We start from the raw sequence: 19,925 nt of genomic DNA, 5'->3' as shown, positions 1-19,925 counted from the left end.
TAATATAGATTCCCTAGTTTAGATTTTAACCCACCTTCTAAGGTTCAGATCAATTTTTACATCTTCTATAAGGCTCTTAAACCTTTAGCCCTCAATGATCAATCTATTCCCTCAGCTGTTCAAATGCTTGTTTACATAAACATTTAGCTTTATCTATGCCAACACTTTTACACCGAGTTTTATTAAATTAAACTGAATCCAATAGTGGCGAATATGTTAATTAAATTAATTATAAATCAGGTTCTTTGCTTTCAACACTAATGTATTACAAGATTATGTGTATTTGCTTATTTATTTGTAGAAGAGCTGCCATTCTTTTCTTCAGTAAGTTCCATTGTCTCCATGAGATAATTAGATGCAGCAGAATCACCCACCAAAGAATTTCATATATGACCCCCTGTGTGTATGGGCACAAATATTAAGGTACACATATTAGTCAAAATATACTCAGTACCCTAAAAGCATCTGAGTTCAAAATGAAACGGCAGCATGAACCCCAGGAAAGTGAAACCCCAGCACTGAGTTGAGCTGCTAGTGCCTCGTTTCCAAGGACCCTTACCTTAACTCCACTTCAGCCAGCCACTCCCACAGCCACCTGTGCACTTGTCATCACCAGGACATGTCTACTTCTGAATTCATGAGTGCAGACATCCCACTATCTGAACATAATCCCTTACCAACTCGGACCTCTAGCGGTTACTCCTCCACCCTTGTCCGTGTAATTTATGGATACTTCCAAATCTTGACCCCTCTCCTTTCCTCCTGTCTATCATCAACTTTCTCTTTTTACTTTCTTTCCATCTGGCTTATATTTCGTGATCCACTATTCAAGTTGCATTAATTTCATATGAATCTCACAGGAAATCTTAACTCAACAGGTCCACAGCTGAAATCACCTTTATTACCCAAACCCACTCTCTTTCCTGTGTTCTAGCAAATGACCTTACCGTCCATTCTGTTGTCCTGACCAGAAACCCAAGTGCCATTTCTGAAACTCCCATCTCCCTTGCCTCACACACCTAGTCATTTACCTGTTGATTTTACCTTCTAAGTATCTTTCAAATTCATCTGTTCCTTCTGCTACCACCCCAGCTGTGCTGTAGATCATAGCCTATGTGGATTGCTGCAATTGCTTTTTTAATGGTTTCCCTATTTTCAGCCTTGTCTCCCTCCAGGCAATTCTCCAGATGTCAGTAAGACTGACACCTAAAAAATACAAATCTGCTCATGTTAAATTCCTATGCAAAACCCTATATGATTTCCTATTGCCCTTCTGATCAATTTGAAATTCTTTAGCATGGCTCTCAAGCCCTTTCAAGATTTTGAACAGTTAACTTTATAGGCCAGTGTCCTTCTAATCCACATCACCCACTTAATCAGTAGAATTTACTCTTATTAACTTTCAGTCTCTCTAAATCACAACCATAAAAAGAAGAAATAATCCCAAGGACGTTGTACATTGTTTTCTATAATGAGAAAACTATTTTTCCTTTGTCTACCTTTTCTACCATCTTGTCCCTAATTATTTCTCCTCCTTAAGACCCTATCATAAGTTTGTTTTCTTTTTAGACCCTTAGGTCTGATTTAGATATCCCTCTCATGTGTTTTATTGCATACTGAATTTCCCTAAGGATTTCACATGGAATTATATTTGCAGATTTTCCTAATCACTCCCTGTGGAATTTGCCCTAAAAATAGTCCCAACATTCCATGCATCTATTCCAATAAACTTTCCATTTAACCATCCTCATCTATTTTTATATTTCTAGATGAAATTTGTTGTGCTACCTGCAAACCCATTTTCTGAAATAGTGTTTAAAGGTACTTTAAATATCTCAGATCCCATAGGAAATATATTATATAAATGCAGAGAGTATATACAAAGCATATCTTTGAAGTATATTTCCTCTACAAAAAATACAAAAATGACAGAATCAGAAAATAAAGTTCTTTCTCCAATTACAGGTAGCCAAATATGTCATAGAATTGCAAGTGCTGTTAAGGTTCAAATTATGCATTTTTATTAAAAAGGGTTAATGGGATTTTATACTAAGTTATAAAGTCACTTAGAAGGACAGCATTTTTAAGTTTCTATTTTACTGTCAATGACATCCATTTTAATTTTGCTTAGCTGAGAAATTGAAACAAAGAGGAAAGTTTTTTTTTCTAATTGCTCACATTGCAAAGTTTAGATTATGAAAAATCAAGCTGTGTTCTCTCTGGTTCAATATCACCTCAAGTAATAAAGTTTCTGCAATTAGCACTTTACTGACAGTTCGGCTGATGATGCATGAGGCAGGGTGAAGCCAGCTCACTCTTCCATAGCTGTAATATCACAGCATAGCTAAGGGAAGTGTAAATTTTAAAAGAAAAGCCAGCGGATATCTTGAAAACACCAGAGAGCTAATATGCTGAATAAGAAGGTGACATTTTTTACGTAGTTAACTTTTCTGAGTACATCGAAACCATGGCTGCAACTCATGGTTATCAGCATTTTATTCTTAGCTCATGGAGCTTAAATCTTTTGGGTTCTTACAACTGCAAATACAATTACCATTTTGTGATTTGTAATTTATATGTGCTTCATAATTGTCTCCAAACTAACCTGGATCAATTTAACTAAAATTAAAATACTTCCTAAAGTTTGTACCACCTCTATTAAACTGGGCTATTGAAAAACAAATTTGTTTTCTTTCCTACCACTACATGGAGGCAAAATAATCCTGCGCATATCAAACCAATGCAATAGAATATATTCTTAAATGTAAACTAGAAAGCTCTGTGATAAATATTTGAAAATTAACTATTTTTACTCATGCTTTACTGACCTAATTTTAATCTACAAATGTTACCATAAAAACTCTGTAAAATTCATTCCACATTAAGACAGTCTCTTAACAGTTCCCCAATTTATTTTTACTCTAGATTAGTTGTCTTTTATGCATCTACACATAACACTGTATTATAAAACTTACCTCACTGAAATACAGGTGGTCCTGGAATTTCCTTTGACTTTCAGACTGTCTTCTTTTCCTTTATTATACAACTGCAAAATTGACTTTCATACTCCAAAGAGGACCTTTATGTGAAGTCATGATGAATTTGAAACATCCTATGGCTCTGCCGGCCAGCCAACGGTTCAGCTGGCTCTTTTTGGGATTCATTTATGTTGAAGTGCAAAGCTTCAAGGTTGCATAATATTCTCGAAAGCATATATAGCATTAATCCACCTTTTTTAAACTTCCTCTAAAATTAAGGACAATACACCTACTAGAAAAAGATCTTCAAATTTAAGCAGACTCCATGGCAAAGGGTGGAAATATTATGCTCAGGAACTTAGTGTAGTGTGTATTGCACCGCAGTCACAAGAAAGCCACTTGAAGTTGGTTTGGCAAGTTTTAGTACTTTGCTGTTCTAAGGTCTTCCCAACATGAGTGCCGATATGTTTCTTCCCTTTTAGCCAGAGAAATATGTCAGGCTTGGAGAGCTGTGAAAAGTATTTGAAAATTGACTATTTTTACTCATGCTTTGCTAACCTATTTTTAATTTACATGCATTATTGCAAGAACTCTTTTTTATAATTCACTCCAAAATATTCACTCCAAGAATTCCGTTCACTTCTCTTTTTTTGTCTAGCTATTTTCAATGCCTATTCAAGAAAGGCTGCTGAAAATCACTAATCATTGCTATGCCCTACACTGTCGAACACACATATCATAGTAGGCAATTGCTTAGCTTCGCAGCTTCAATTTCTAAAAATAAATGTGTGTACCGCTTTATCCATTTTTGAAAGTTCAAATTGCAAATATACTCTTTTAACTTAGAAAGAGCTTATCTTTTCTGCTTCTTAGTAAACGTTTCTTATAGCTAGCTAAGAATAAACTTTAAATAGAAGTTTAATTTTGATACAATTTTCTAGACATTAGAAGAAGATTTTTACATTTATTTTGACTGTTCTAATGGGCTTTCATATGAAACAATTTTTTGAACAACTTTGATATATTAATAAAGGAGGGAAATTATTATATGCATACCCAATATTCTGTTCTGAGCAACACCTAAACAAATCTTTGGAGAAAGGGAGGTTTTCTATTTATTATCTCTTATGTTACAAAAGTATTCTTAAAATACCTTTATTTCAGGCCGGGCACGGTGGCTCAAGCCTGTAATCCCAGCACTTTGGGAGGCCGAGGCGGGTGGATCACGAGGTCAGGAGATCGAGACCATCCTGGCTAACACGGTGAAACCCCGTCTCTACTAAGAAATACAAAAAACTAGCTGGGCGAGGTGGCAGGCGCCTGTAGTCCCAGCTACTTGGGAGGCTGAGGCCGGAGAATGGCGTGAACCCGGGAGGCGGAGCTTGCAGTGAGCTGAGATCCGGCCACTGCACTCCAGCCTGGGCGACAGAGTGAGACTCCGTCTCAAAAAAAAAAAAAAAAAAAAAAAAAAAACCTTGATTTTATATATCAATTAAAATTGCTTTGTAGTAGTATTGTATATTATCTGGATTACTCAGCCGACAAGTATTTTTGCAGTACACAATTATGTTACGGAGACTGGGTTATGCGCGAATCTTTCTAATGGTTATATATAAAGCACTTGAAGTCTCTATTATTTTATAATAGGCAATACCTAGATGAATAATGAATTGAACTCATCTTTCTTATGTGACTCTAAAGGTCAAACCATACCACCTGAATGTTTTTATCCTCTATGAATATTTCCATTTAAGAGTTTATTTAAAAGAATTTTTAAATCTTCTCATTATGTCTTAACAGCATGATATCACACTCTACTTTTTGACTTCGCCATTTGATATGGAATAAAATTGCATCATATGGCCAAGGCATATACACTTAAAGTCTTCAATTTAGAAGCTTTCCAGAATCAAACTGAGTCAATCTCTGCTTTAGAAGTCTCCCACAAGAAGGATCCTACATAAATTACTGTGTGTTTAAAGGTTTCTGATTTTAATCTAATAACTGAAATATCAAAACTATATTTTAATTCAGGCATTTGGGCATCGCTACCAGGTGTTCTCATCAGATTTAGGAACCCTGCAGCAAGATTTATCAGTGTCGAAATGCTAAAATCCTAAATTTAGTGCCAGAATCCCTCTCAAATGGCATTTGTATTTTGATAGCTTAACCTACTTTGAATCCCCTGAGCATCTTGTCTGTTTTTATTGGTAGATTTTGCTGATCTTCTTTAACTTTTCAAAGGCTCTTTAAATTATCCTAAAGTCATATATTTACCATGAGAAAGCAGGTGTCTTTTTAGAGTGTAGATGCTTAAGTCGCTCATAAAATTAATTTCCTCGGGTTAGGAGAACGTTTTTTGCAACTCTAATTTGAAAAACTCTAATCTGGCTTCTAAAAGCACTGTATAAGTATTCAGAAATAATAAAAATGGAGACATAACAACATAATAAATTTAATTTAACCTAAGCATAGCAAAAGAGGAGGGCATTTTTGCATAATCACCTAGATGGTTTTCAGAGGCAAACACAGAGCAATGCAGACTTTGTTTGGAGAGAGCCATAGTTTTAAGAAATGGGTATTGCCTTGATGAAGCTACCCTTGCGTGTCTCTGCAGATCCGTCTCCTGCTATCACCAGCTCTTTGTAACATTGCCTATGCTGTGGACACACAGAGATACTTGACAGTCAATGGATGAACTCAATAAATGTTATTATTTTTAAATATGCAGCTTACTAAACAGATAAATAATCTTAAAATTGAGACTGTTCCAGAAACCAGAATGTTTTCTCATACTCACAGCTTTTGTAGTTTATGTACATTTATATAATTAGAATGCAATAAAATACATTAAACAGTAAAATCATACTGTATATAATTTAATCTCTGGGGATCCAGAAGGCACTTTAAGCTGTTACAGTTTCTCAGAGTTAATGTTATGTACTTTATAATTTTTTATTCTACTGGTAAAACTTGGTGATATTGATTAACAGAGATTTTAGTAGATATAATATTGTATGAACTGATTTGATTATGTCTTTTGTTAATACTGAGATAACCAGAATATAGAAAGGCTTCTATATATACACATGTATTCTATGTCTTCCTAGCTAGACTTGAAGTATCTCACTTTAATGTTTCTAAAAATAAAGTGAGCACTTTGTTTTTTTAATATTTTATTTATGTATGTATTTATTCATTTGTTTTTGAGATGCAGTCTTGCTGTGTCATCCAGGCTGGAGTGCAGTGGTGCAATCTCAGCTCACTGCAACCTCTGCCTCCCCGGTTCAAGTGATTCTCCTGCCTCACTTTCCTGAGTAGCTGGGATTATAGGCCACCGCCACCACGCCCGGTTAAGTTTGTGTGTGTGTGTATTTTAGTAGAGACAGGGTCCCTATGTTGCCCAGTCTGGTCTTGAACTCCTGACCTCAGATCCACTTGCCTTGGCTTCCCAAAGTGCTGGGATTACAGGAGTGAGCCACTATGCCCAGCCCACTTTGTCCTTCAATCTCTTCCTTCTCCTTCATTTTGACACCCAGTTTACATCCTTAAATATATAGTCTCGAAACCTCAAAGTATCAGTGTCATCCTTATTTGTTTTTTTCTCCTTCTCTGAATTTGCCTGATAGTCAAAACCTATGCCTACTACCATTTAAAGATTTTTTTGCATCTGTCTGACTGGATTGCCCACTGTCTCACCAAACCTTGCTTTGACTAGTAATAATGGCAGTTGAGAGTACTGCCTGTCACTTGGCCAGACTTTAGCTAAACGCTGAACATTCGTTATAATATTTAAATCTTTAAAGCAACCTTGGTTTTTATTTTGATTTATGAGATGACTCTAGCAAAGATTAGATTCTGATTTTGGAGAGTTAGATCATGACAGAGTCAGAATTAAAATCTATTCTTAACTTCTGCACTGTACTCCAACAACAGTGAAACTGTTACTTTCTCATTCAGAGTAAAATCCTGACCAAACCCATTACTGAAAACCTTCCTTTCTTATCTCAACTCCCAGTCTCCACCCCATGTATCTGACACACCTATGACAATGATACTTTCTCCATATCTAGAAAATATCACCAACTTACAGTGCCGTGTTATTGTACAGGCTCTTATTTACTCTTCCTTTCATCACAGTTCTATTCATTTCTCAATACACAGTTGAAGATCAGTTGAAATATCAATTTCAGCATAACTGTCCATACTTTAGGGGCATAATTTAATAGCTTACCAGATAGCAGCATATAATGTAGTGACTTGGGAGTCAGACTTCCTGGGTTTGAATACTCGATAAAAATTTACCAGTCTTTTGACCTTGGGAAAGTTACTGAATCTTCCTATACACCAGTTTCCTCATATGTGAAATGAGGCAAATTATAGCACCTACCTCTTAGGGTTGCTATGAGCCTGAAATCAGTGAATACAAGTAAAGACCTTAGAACAGCACCTGGCACATTTTAAGCAATGTCTAAAGGTTCATTGCTATCATTTAATCATTTCCACATCTCATTCCTAAAATAAAAGGTGTTATAAAATTGTAAGTATAATTAGAAAAAAATGGAAAAATGTTTTAAAGAAAAATTATAAACAAATTTGAAGAAAATGTAGAATAATACCTGTATATTCGAGGAAGAAATCTCTTAAGCATATAGAAAATTAAGAAACTATGAAACACATGATAAACATAGTTGACTATATATATAAACTTTAATTGCTAATACAGGCATAACTTGTTTTATGCTTTGCTTTATTGTACTTCACAGCTATTGCATTGTTTTAGAAATTGAAGTTTCATGGCAGCCTGCATCAAGCAAGTCCATCACCACCATTTTCCCAACAGCATGTGCTCACTTTCTGTCTCTATGTCACATTTGGTAATTCTCACAGTATTTCAAACTTTTAAATTATTATTATATCTGATATGGTGTTCTGTGATCAGTGATTTTCCATGTTACTATGGTCATTGCTTTGAAGCATCACCACTCATGCCCATATAAGATGGCAAACTTAATTGATAAATGTGTATGTTCTGACTACTCCAAAGACTGGTCATTCCCCATCTTCCTCCCCCTCCTCAGGCTACCCTACTCCCTAAGACACAACAATATGTAAACTAGGTCAATTAAAAATCCTACGTAGGCCTCTAAATGTTCAAGTGAAAAGATTAATGAAGAAGGCATGTTGAAAGTTGAGATAGACTAAAGGCTAGGCCTCTTGCGCCAAACATTTAGCAAAGATATGAGTGCAGAGAAAAAATTCTTGCAGGAAATTAAAAGTGCTACTCCAGTGAACACACCAATGATAAGGAAGCAAAACAGGCTTATTCATGATATGGGGAGAGTTTTAGTGGTCTGGATAAAATATCAAGCCAGCCACAGCATTCTCCTAAGCCAAAGCCTAATCCAGAACAAGGTCCGAACTGTCTTCAATTCTGTGAAGGTTGGGAGAGGTGAGGAAGCTTCAGAAGAAACATTTGAAGCTAGCAGGGGTTGGCTCATAAGGTTTAAGAAAAGAAGCTGTGTCTGTAATATAAAAGTGCAAGGTGAAACAGCAAGTGCTAGTGTAGAAGCAGGAGTGAGTTATCCAGAAGATCTAGCTAAGATAACTGATGAAGATGGCTACAATAAGCAACAGATTTTCAATATAGACAAAACAACCTATATTGAAAGATCATATCATCTAGGACTTTCATAGTAAGAGAGAAGTCAATGTGTGGTTTCAAGGCTTCAAAGGACAGGCTGATGTGATTCTTAGGGGCTAATTCAGCTAGTGGTTTCTAATTGAAGCCAATACTTACTTACCATTCCAAATTCCCTAGGACCCTTAAGAGTTGTGCAAAATCAACTCTGCCAATGCTTTATGAACGGAATGACAAAGCCTAGATGATAGCATGGTATACTGAATATTTTAAGCCCAGTGTTAAGACCTACTGCTCAGAAAAAGAGATTTCTCTCAAAATATTATTGCACATTGACAATGAACTTAATCACCCAAGAGCTCTGACAGAGAGGTACAAGGAGATTAATGTTTTCATGCCTGCTAATAAAACATCAATTGTGCAGCCCATGGATTGAAGAGTAATTTTTACTTTCAAGTCATATTATTTAAGAAATATATTTCATAATGTTATAGTTGTCATAGACAGTGATTTCCCCAATGGATCTGGGCAAGGTACATTGAAAGCCTTCTGGAAAGGATTTACCATTCTAGATGTCATTAAGAACATTTGTGACTCATGAGAACAGGTCAAAAATCAACATTAACAGAAGTCTGGAAGAAGTTACTTCCAACCCTCATAGATGACTTTGAGAAGTTTTAGATTTCAGTGGAGAAAGTCCCTGCAGATGCTGCGGAAATAGCAGGAGAACTATAATTATAAGTAACTCCTGCCTGGGAGGGGAAGGACACCCACAGGGCCTGTTGGGGGATGGGAAGTAAGAGGCGGGAGAGCATTAGGACCAATACCTAATGCATGCGGGGCTTAAAACCTAGATGACAGGTTCATAGGTACAGTAAACCACCATGGCACATGTATGCCTATGTAAACAATCCTGCACTTTCTGCACATGTATCCAAGAACTTAAAGTAAAATTAAAAAAAAAAAAAAGAAAGAAGTAAAGCCTGAAGATGTGACGGAAGCACTACAGTCTCATGATAAAATTTTAGCAAATAAAGAGTTGCTTCTTACGGATGAGTAAAGACATAAGTTTCTTGAAATGGAATCTATTCCTGGTGAAGATGCTGTGAACATTATTGAAATGATAACAAAATTTTAGACTATTTGATACACTTTATCAGCAGCATCAGAATTTGAAAAAATTGACTCCAATTTGAAAGAGGTTCTACTGTGGGTAAAATGCTATCAAACAGCATTGCATGCTACAGAGAAATCTTTCATGAAAGGAAGAGTCAGCAGATGTGGCAGACCTCATTGTTGTCTTATTTTAGAAATTGCCACAGCCACCCCAACCTTCAGCAACCACCACCCTGATCAGTCAGCAGCCATCAATGTCAAGGCAAGGTCCTCCATCAGGAAAGAGATTATGACTGGCTTGAAAGTGAAAGTGATCATTAACATTTTTTAAAATAAAACATTTTAATTAAGGTATCTACGTTATTTTTTAGACATAATATTCTTACATAATTAATAGACTACAGGATAGCATAAACATAACTTTTACATGCACTGGAAAACCAAAAGTAATCATATGACCTGCTTTATTGTGATATTTGCTCTATTGTGGTGATCTGGATCCAAATTTGCAGCTTCTGCAAGGTATGCCTGTATAAGGAAAGGCAGCACAAACTAAACTACAACAGAAGTGACAGAGCACAGAGAAAAAGAGTAACTTTTTAACATATATGTTAAATAAAGGTTTAATACACACATCAAATACAGAACTCCTAGAAGTCAATATAATTTAAAAAGCAAACACATAAAATAATAAGCAAAACTCTAAATTTTCAAGATAAATGATATAAAAATGTCCTATACATGTTTAAAAATACTTATTTAAATAACCTGCAATAACTTTGCACCTTAAATGGGGTAAATTTATATAGATCAACGCTAATTTGATTTTGGCAAGTATTTGAAGAAATGATAAATATTACATTTTGTTTATGATGTTATAAATTGCAATATTATTAAAGGATACATGGAGTCTATTAAAATATTTGGAAGTGGATATATCTTTTGATTGATTTGATTGATACAGCAATTCCTCTTTTGTGTGTCTTGTACACACACATACACACATAGACAAATACATTTCAGACATTTGGATTGGGATCCTGGCTGCTGCTTCAACCTCATCTAATTTCCTATTACTCCTCCTCTCTCTCCCTTTTTGTACATTTGTCCCTCTCTCTGGTTTCCACCATCTGTCTTTCCAGTTTACTTTCTCTAGTTCCAGACAACAAAAATTCTTTAATCCCACTGAGATCTCCAATCAATTCAATCAACTTTTCATTATTCCTCAACCCTTTGATCTTCTAATTTAACTTCTCATAACTCAAGTTAAATTCCATGGGAAATCCTTAACAATCACTTTCTCATATACATCCTTAACTGCCTGCCTCCCTCTTATTGCTTTTACTTGTTTGGAAAAACCACTACTTGGTTAAATCCAGATCACCATTCTCTATGACTACAATTCCGCAGCTAAACATAGGTAGAGATCAATACACAACCATCATTTCTCATCTTAAATTCATAACCACAAACCTCATAGAGATTTGTTAGTGCTAGTCAGGCAATTATGCTGTTTCCCATTCCTTTAATTCCTCCACTATCCTGTTTCAATTTTACACCTTTTTCTGCTTTCTTATATGTAAAACACCTCCTCCCTGTCCTTCCTCTCAGGTGATGACTGTACATCTGATTTCATGAAGAATATTCAAATGATTAAAAGAAAACATCACAGATTCCCATCACCACATCTGCCCACACACCATTTACAAATCCACACTCCCGGCCGCCCATCTTGTCGCCCCAGGTGAACTATCTGAAATATGATCTAAAGTCAGTTTCATCCCACGTGCACTACATTCCAGCAGCTTTTACATAGCAAAGAATATTTTCCAGCAATTTTCTCATCTCTCCTCTAACACCATTTTCTCCCCTTTTCCTACTGGATCATTCTCATCAGCATGCAAACAAGTTATTACCTGTCTCCCAACCTGACCACATTTTTCATCTCCCATCTCCATAAATCTGATCTGTGCCCCACTATTTACTTCCTGAATTTCTGTGATGGCCTTTTACTTGATCTTCCTGCATGTATCCCTCTCACTCTACACAATCTATCCCCAGCATGGCAGTCAGAAACAACCTTTTAAAACAGAAGCCAGGTCTTGTGCCTCCTATTCTGAAATCCTCACTGGTTTTCCCCCACCCCACCCCTCATGTCACTCAGAGTAAACCCTCAAGTTCTCATGTGCCTGACAAGGTCTCACATAACCTACCCACCTCCCACAGCCCAGACCTCTCTGATCTTCTGGACCACTGTTGTCCTCATTGATCATTCTGCTCCAGCTACAACTGTCTGCTGCTCTCCCTCCACCTTCCCAACTGAAGACTTTGAAGGCTTTTGTGCTTGTTGTTTCCATCCTGAAAATGAAATTCTATAATGTGGTTAACTTTCCCTTATCTCATTCAAGTCTTTGCTCAAGTCTTTTTCGGTAAGACATGCCCTAATCATCTTATTTAAAATTGGAACCTACTCTCCCACTCCCTACACTTCTGCACCCGTTTACTTTGCTCTGCTTTTTCGTTTTTCGTAGAATGTGTCACATTATAATACTATATAGTTTTCTTTTTACTATATATCATTTTATTACCTATCTCCACCATTACGTTTTGAGATTCAAGAATACAAAAATCTTTGACTCTTTTGTTCACTGATGAATCATAAAAAAAAAACCCTATAACAAGTAACCTATAAAAAACCTATAACCTATAAAATAACCTATAAAAACATATGATCACAAAAACCTATAACCTATCAGCAAGAAAACTGGCATCAATTAATACTTGCTAAGTGAATAAATGTATTTGTGCAAAATATATGTACAGAAGCATATCTGCTGTATCCTTGTTTTAATGGAAGAAAACTGGATAATATCAATATTGGAATGGTTAAATACTGTTTTACTCACTATACTGATATTATACATTCATTAGAAGATGACTTAATCAGCCTGGGCAACATAGCAAGACCTCATCTCTACAAAAAATAAAAAAATTAGCCAGGTGTGGTGGTGCATGACTGTAGTCTCAGCTACTTGGGAGGCTGAGGTGGGAATATTGCTTGAGGCAAGGAGTTAAAGACCAGCCTGAACAACATAGCAAGACCTCATCCATAAAAAAAATTCCCAGACTGACAAAGAAACTTAAAAAATAAAACATAGACTAGGATCTCATTAACAAATTAACATTTTTTATATATATATATATATATGTATATATATATATATATATATATATATAGCAGATGTCAAATAAACTACCAAAAAGATTCTCTTCTACATCATATGTCACCAGGGAAATGCGAGTTGAAATGACAATGAGATACCACTACCTACCAATTAGAGTGGTCAAAATCCAGAACATGCTGTGGAAAATGTGGAGCACCAAGAAATTTTATCCATTGCTCATGGGGATGCAAAATGGTACAGCCACATACAAAACTAAGCATACCCTGACCATACTCTCCAGTAATCACACTCCTTGGTGTTTCCCCTAAGAAACTGAAAATTTATGTCCACACAAAAACTGGCACACAAACATTTATAGCAGCTTTATTCATAATCACCAAAACATAGAACAACCAAGATGTCCTTCAGTAGGTGAATGGATACACTGTGGTACATCAGGACAATGAAATATTATTCAGTGCTAAAAAAGAAAGAAGGAAGCCATCAAGTCATGAAAACACCTGGAGGAACTTTAAATGCACATTACTAAGTAAAGGAAGCCAATCTGAAAGGATATATACTATATGATTACAACTATTAGACATGCAAAAACTGGAGACAGTAAAATAATTGATTGGTAGTTGCCAGGGTTAGAGGGAGAGAGGGATAAATAGGCAGAACACAAAGGATATATAGGGAGGTGAAACTACTCTGTGATATTATAATGGTGGTACATGTTATTACACATGTGTCCAAACCCACAGAATGTACATCACTGAGAGTGAACCCCACTGTAAAGAAGGAACTGTGGGTAATGATGATGTCTCAATATAGGTTTATCAACTGTAACAAAGGCGCCACTCTGGTGAGGACTGTTGATAATGGGGGAGGCTGTACATGTGTGGCAGCAGGGGCTATAAGGGAACTCTTGGTATTTTCTGTTTAATTGTCCTGTAAAACTAAAACTTCTCTAAAAAATAAAGTCTATTCAAAATTATATGTGTAATATGTTTTTCTCTTTATATGTAGACACCGAAAGAAACATCAAAACGATTTGTAATAGTGCATAGAGTTAGGCAGGAGAAGTTTGACAAAGTAGAGAAGGGTAAATGTGGAATTTTTAATTGATTTTAAATTGTTTGAATTCTTAAAAGGATATTCATTTATAGTGTAGATACATTTCAAAAATAAGAAAATTAGATCAAAGGAAAAATAAAGTAGAAAAAGTACAATGAAATCAAGAGTAACATTAATATACAAGATGCGCATATAGAATTCTCTACATTTTCTAACTGTGAGTCATAAAATGGACTCTGATCTTTTCTGCCAACAATGACCAGTTAAATCATGGTGTTAACATGATGGAAAACAAGCAAATTATTCAGGAGGTACACATTATTCCTGGCATGAATACCTAAATACAAAAATCTATTCTGTGACTCTATTGAGTGATATTTGAGCAGCAACTTTAATGCTATCTTTATAGCAACTCAATGCATTTCATTGAGGTTTTTCTTTGTAAATGTCCATGTAGACTGCCAAAGTGCAGCTTGATAATACCGTTCTGTTAGGTCTTGAAGTTTTCTAGGTAGGAACTGGCAATGGGCCACAAAACAATGTGATCATAAAACACGGCTCTGCTATGCTCTTGTTGATTCCAAAAGCCATATTTAGAGTGTCCTAAACCAAGCTACTATTTTGTATTCTGCAAAAGTAGATTCTTTGGTCAAATATTTCAGAAAATTTGTATCAAGCCAAGTTAGATGTATTTCTTTGCCTTTGGGACTTCTTAGAGCTTTTAATATGCAAATATGCATTGTAAATCTTTAAGAGTGACACAGAAAATATTGTGTTTGTCAAGCAGAATTAAGTCTGGGAGCCTATTTTTGAATGAGTGTCTCCAGGGCTGTGATTCCAAGAGCACACGTCTGCTGAGCTGTGTGACCAGATGGCTCCTCCTTTTAGGTGAGTCTCTACAAATAGGGTTTTGTTATGGTGGTTCTTTTCTTTCAGTGAGTATATTGATAGGCCTTCTCTTGATCCCAGATTTTATTTGTAGGCCTATTATTATATTTCTTATTTTTGCTGAATTTGATTTTTCTTTACCAATTTCTCTACCACTTTGGAAATGCATCAAGAACAGTTTTTGTTACCTCAGGACCTAATAGTGCCAGTGTCTAGCTCAGTATTTATTAACTATCTTTTGAAAGAAAAACTAAACATAGCATGTTCACAGGAAGATGATAAATCCATGGAGCATTAGAGATAGTTCTAAGGTATTTTACATATTCCAAGGCTATACGGAAAGTTAAATGACGTTTTTGTTGCTGAAATTATACCAACTCAACATGTCAACAATATGCTGACCAGTAACTGTGGTTTGGTAGTTGTACATGTCTTTATAGTAGTTGGAAAACTATAGACATAGCTTGTTTAATATTTTTGTTAATTTGAGGTTAGAAAAAAATTAAAATACTTCTGATTGAGAAAAAATGTTGAAAAATGTATTCAGCTCCTTTACAGAGAGGGAAACTAAGGCTAATGGGGTAAAAGAGACTTGCCTAATATCACACAAACCCTTCAGAGCACAGTAAGCATTAAAACTCACACTTAATCACTTCCATGCAGCAGGTTTTCTCTTTTCTAGACTCTCCCTTTTGCAAGTTTCATGGTAACATTTCTCTTTCTTCTTGTCTTATCTCCTTTCTTTTATTTACATAGCATGTGACATTCTCTTGCATGTTTCAAGTATTTTTGCCATCTCAGGACTGAGAGGCCCTGATGAACTGGCAGTTGGGTAAGCTGCATTTCCCCCGCTTAATTGATGGGAAGCACTGCCTTTGACAGAGCTGATTCACAGCGACGGGGCCGACTGGCTGAAAACTTGTAGGAGGACTTTGCAACAGCTCTGGGCCAAACCGAGCCCACAGGCCATATGTCTGGCTCCTCCGTCATAAACAGACGACCAAGTGTGTACACTCCCAGGTGTAATGTCACTGGGACCTTATTTGCAAACATATAAACGAATGACATTCAATTATGTTCAGAGGTAATGTTGTCAAAACCACCAAGGAAGCAATTTACTGCTCTTGCACAGTATGTGACTCACAGTGCATTAGCAAGTTTTCATTGCTTAGTTTGTTCAATATGTTTCTGAAGCAGTTCTTTTGCTGCCTGTTGTGTAACCATGATACACACACTTATATGGCATAGGATTAAATTAAGGGTTGTTACAGAATTACTTCAGGTGAAAAAAATGTAAAAAATTAGCTATTTTCTCTGTAGATATTGGCCAATTAAAGGGAGAAAAACATAGTTCCTACAACTAGTGAGTAAAGTTATTAGTTGATACCAATGGATATTAGCAGAAAATAGATGAAAGGTTTTAAATTTTTGGCTCTATGGGATTCCATTTTTGCTAAATGATATAATATTTTCATGGTATTAAAGAAAGTTCTCTGATTTACATAAAATGTGGCTATAGAAAGAGCAATGGTATTTTAGCTTTACAACAGCCCTCATAATACCCTTATAATGTTCTTGGAACAAATGCTGTAAAAGCTGAAAGGGTTCATTCCTAGGTGTTCCTATTGGCACTATTATTAGTGCTAATAGAAAGCACCCAGAAAACTGAATCAGGGAGATAAACTATAGCTTCGCACAATACGTAACAACAGTAATAATCACAGTTCTTTGCATTGGCATTATGTTTTATAGTGTACATAAACATGAAGTATGCCCTTGAACTTGAGTATATTACATAAAACACAGATGGAGTGGGCAGCTTCAAGGAAGTATCATCATTATTTATCATTTTTATCTTCCTCATTTCCAAGATTAGAAAACAGAGATTTAGAGAATTTAAATGACTTACCCAAGGTCATATCTCAATACTATTAGAATCAAAAGTAGATGTGGGTGAGTCTTCTGAATTGTAGGGCAAAGTGTTTTCTCACAAGTAATACAGTCTCAACTGTCAAGAGTACAGGTCTACCTTATAACTGAAACTACTGTAGGTATCATAAAAGGGAATGTATCGGGAGGGCAGATGGAGGAGCTCCATCATGGAGGTCCTAAACCTTGAAAGATGGGTAATGCTTAACCAATACAAGAAAAAAATGTACGAAATTCTGAGCAAGGCAACACCTTGGATAATGATTAGAGAATTAACATTTGTTGACTAATTTAATAAGTATTAAGCACTAATAAGCACCAGCTAGTGTTCTAGGTACTGTGATTTGGCATTGAGCAAGAGACACGATCTTAGCCTTACAGAGTTTATGCTATAAGTGGAATATGGAACCTTATAAATGAATAACAAAATTTAAAAATTATGTTACCTTCTATTAAGTAAATAGAGTAAAAGTGTTGAAAGTGGTAGAGGGAAGTCATTAGAGAAGGCCGCTCTTAAAGATGACCTTTGAGAAGACACTTGAATGATAAGGAAGGTTATCATGCAAATGTCCATGGAAGCATTTACTGGTGGATGAGACCAGGGATGTAACCCGGGAACAAATTTCTTTCTAAGTGTGATAAGAAGACTTTAAGAGGTTCTATTTACTTTTTGAAAATATCATTATTCCTGCTTCCTTTCACAAGTCCAAAAGAGGTCATGAATGGAAATAGGAAGAGCAGGATTTTTTGGTAGTTCAGGATATGTAGGAGAGGTTTACTCAGAGGGAGAAAGGGTGAAGTGAGAGACCAAAGCAAACTCCTAAATTTTTGGCTTGAGTACTTGAACAGATGAGATGAAGGAGGGTATGAACATACTATATGTAGGTTGTGATGCTGGCCCTAGTTACTAAAGGGTGTGTGTGTTTATGAAGTAGAAGACAACAGCTGGCTCCATCAGGGCTGTGGGTTTAATGCAGTTGGACTCCTCAGACAGGACCATGATGAGGCATGGTGTAGAGCTGAGAAGAAGGGGATCTGCAACTCAGCCACACCTTCTAGAGCAACACCCCAATCTCATTTTCATTGTCTGTAAAAGGAGGGGTTAGGTCACATTGATAAAATTTAGCTCTTTTTAGGCTCTGAACTCCTTTTAAGAATCTAATCATTACTAACGATTCTCCAGAAAAAGGAAGTGGATATATGTTTAAAATTTCCATGCATCACAGAGACTTAAGAACCTCTTGGCTTGAATATTATCAAAGATTCCTCCAGTTTGAAGTGTTTGATTCTACACAATATCAAAATAAGTCCCAAATTATAGTGATCTAACAAAACCGTGTGTGCCCACTGCAGTGCGGCAGAGAGTTTTGCTGCAAGTTTGCCCAGGTATGTGACCTGATGAAGACCCTCATCTTGTAGCTGCAACACTAGGAATAGTCAGCCTCTTTCTTCATTGCATAGTAAGAGAGAGAACCAAAAACCACATAGGGAATTTTCGCTGCCTCTGAAGTGGCATGCATTCCTTTGAATTTTATATAATTGGCCAGATCTACCACCCGGCGCCTGGCCCGTAACTGCAAATGGGACAGAAAATAGAAAACAGTGTATCTGGTAAACATTATATATTCTCTTTCACATATGCTTTCTCCTTACACAGATATTTTCATAGCTCAACCAGAAACTTTTGGTTAAATAAGCATAGACTTGTCTAAATAATGGAATACTATGAAGCTGTCATAGGTTTGTAAGGATCGCTAAGGCATAAAAGTATATTTTAAAAAACAAAGTACAAAGTAGTGTGGATAGTCTGCTGCCACTCCTGTAAGAAAGAGGGAAAATGAGAATTTATGTTTGTATTTGTTTGCATTTGGATAGAAAATCTCCAAAGGGTAAGCTTAAAAGTGAGTAGTGATGGTGGTGGGGCTCTTGGATGGGAAAGATGAGAGAGTGAGAGCAAAACTTTTCATAGTATATGGTCTTAAATTATTTTGATTTTTATGTGAACATTGTCAGTAATGGAGGGCATCAAAATATCACTGGCTAATTCCAAAGTTCCTGTTTTACAGAATGACAGCATCCGATAGAGGAAGATGTTCATATATCACCAAACAGCTCAAGCGTGGCTTCATTACAGTGTAACATGCATCATGTCGTATGCTATTGCTTACTTAACAAACCTCACTCTATCACACAGATTAACCAAGATAAAGTAGCTAAATATTGCCCGAGATTTCCTATCTACAGATGAGGTTTCCATTTGTCAAGAGGAGATATAAAACTAAGTAAGGAATTGGTAGATTTTCTCTTCATCCACTCTCAGTGCTAATATAAGATGCCACAGGGGATTTTTTGGCCATATTTTGATATGACATTAATGTTAGAAAATTATTCACCTAAATGAACAGAAAGTTTTCCGAGGGAAAAAATTATCTTGGTAATGTAAATTTATACGCTATTCAAACTTGAAATGCATGAAACAATTATTATGGTAACATACTTTATTATGAATGGTTCCTAATTTTTGAAGCAAAAACAATATGAAATCATAGTGAATAGTATAAGATTTGGAACTAGACAGATACAAATTCAAATCCTACCTCTACTAATTGCGTTCTTATGGGCTTCCTGCTTAATCTTTTGGAGTTTCCATTTCTCCATCTGTAAAGTGAGGATAACAAAACATTTTCTGTAGTTGTGAAAACTGAAATTAGATGTTTAAAAGACTTATTACGACATCTGACATAATAAAGCATGCTCCATAGATGTTTGCTATTACTAATATTACACATTGGTCAATTAATCACAACATTTACGAATGAGTTAGATATTATTTCTCTTTCCCAAAGATATGGTAAGATTTTCTAGGCAGATAAGAGGTTCCTTTCATGATTTGTCATAATATACGAGGTTAGAAGGAGTTTCAAGATACGCGAAAACATGCTGAGACAGCATGGACTAGTCAAAAAAATCTCTGACCTCTGGAACTGCCATTTTGGAAATGTGAGCTGTTGTTTAGAGTAAAGATACTATTTGGAAATATACCTATCATATTGTAAGCGCTTGCTAAATGAAAGTTCTTACTAGCATTTTTCGCAAAATGAGAAGATATATAACTGAGACCACTAAGTTAAG

At 35.9% G+C, this 19,925-nt stretch overlaps 1 long non-coding RNA gene across 1 annotated transcript; it reads right to left on the bottom strand.

The window, feature by feature from the left end:
* Window positions 1–2,897: 2,897 nt before the first annotated feature.
* Window positions 2,898–19,460, bottom strand: LOC126943842 (uncharacterized). Its single transcript, XR_007721873.1, has 3 exons — window positions 19,391–19,460; window positions 5,484–5,638; window positions 2,898–3,487 (listed from the first exon to the last, which is right to left on the bottom strand). It is a non-coding gene; the product is annotated as an uncharacterized LOC126943842 (long non-coding RNA).
* Window positions 19,461–19,925: the final 465 nt, after the last annotated feature.

Source organism: Macaca thibetana, chromosome 1 (assembly GCF_024542745.1).
Source record: "Macaca thibetana thibetana isolate TM-01 chromosome 1, ASM2454274v1, whole genome shotgun sequence".
NCBI classification, from domain to species: domain Eukaryota; kingdom Metazoa; phylum Chordata; class Mammalia; order Primates; family Cercopithecidae; genus Macaca; species Macaca thibetana.
This window is presented reverse-complemented; position numbering and strand designations above follow the sequence as displayed.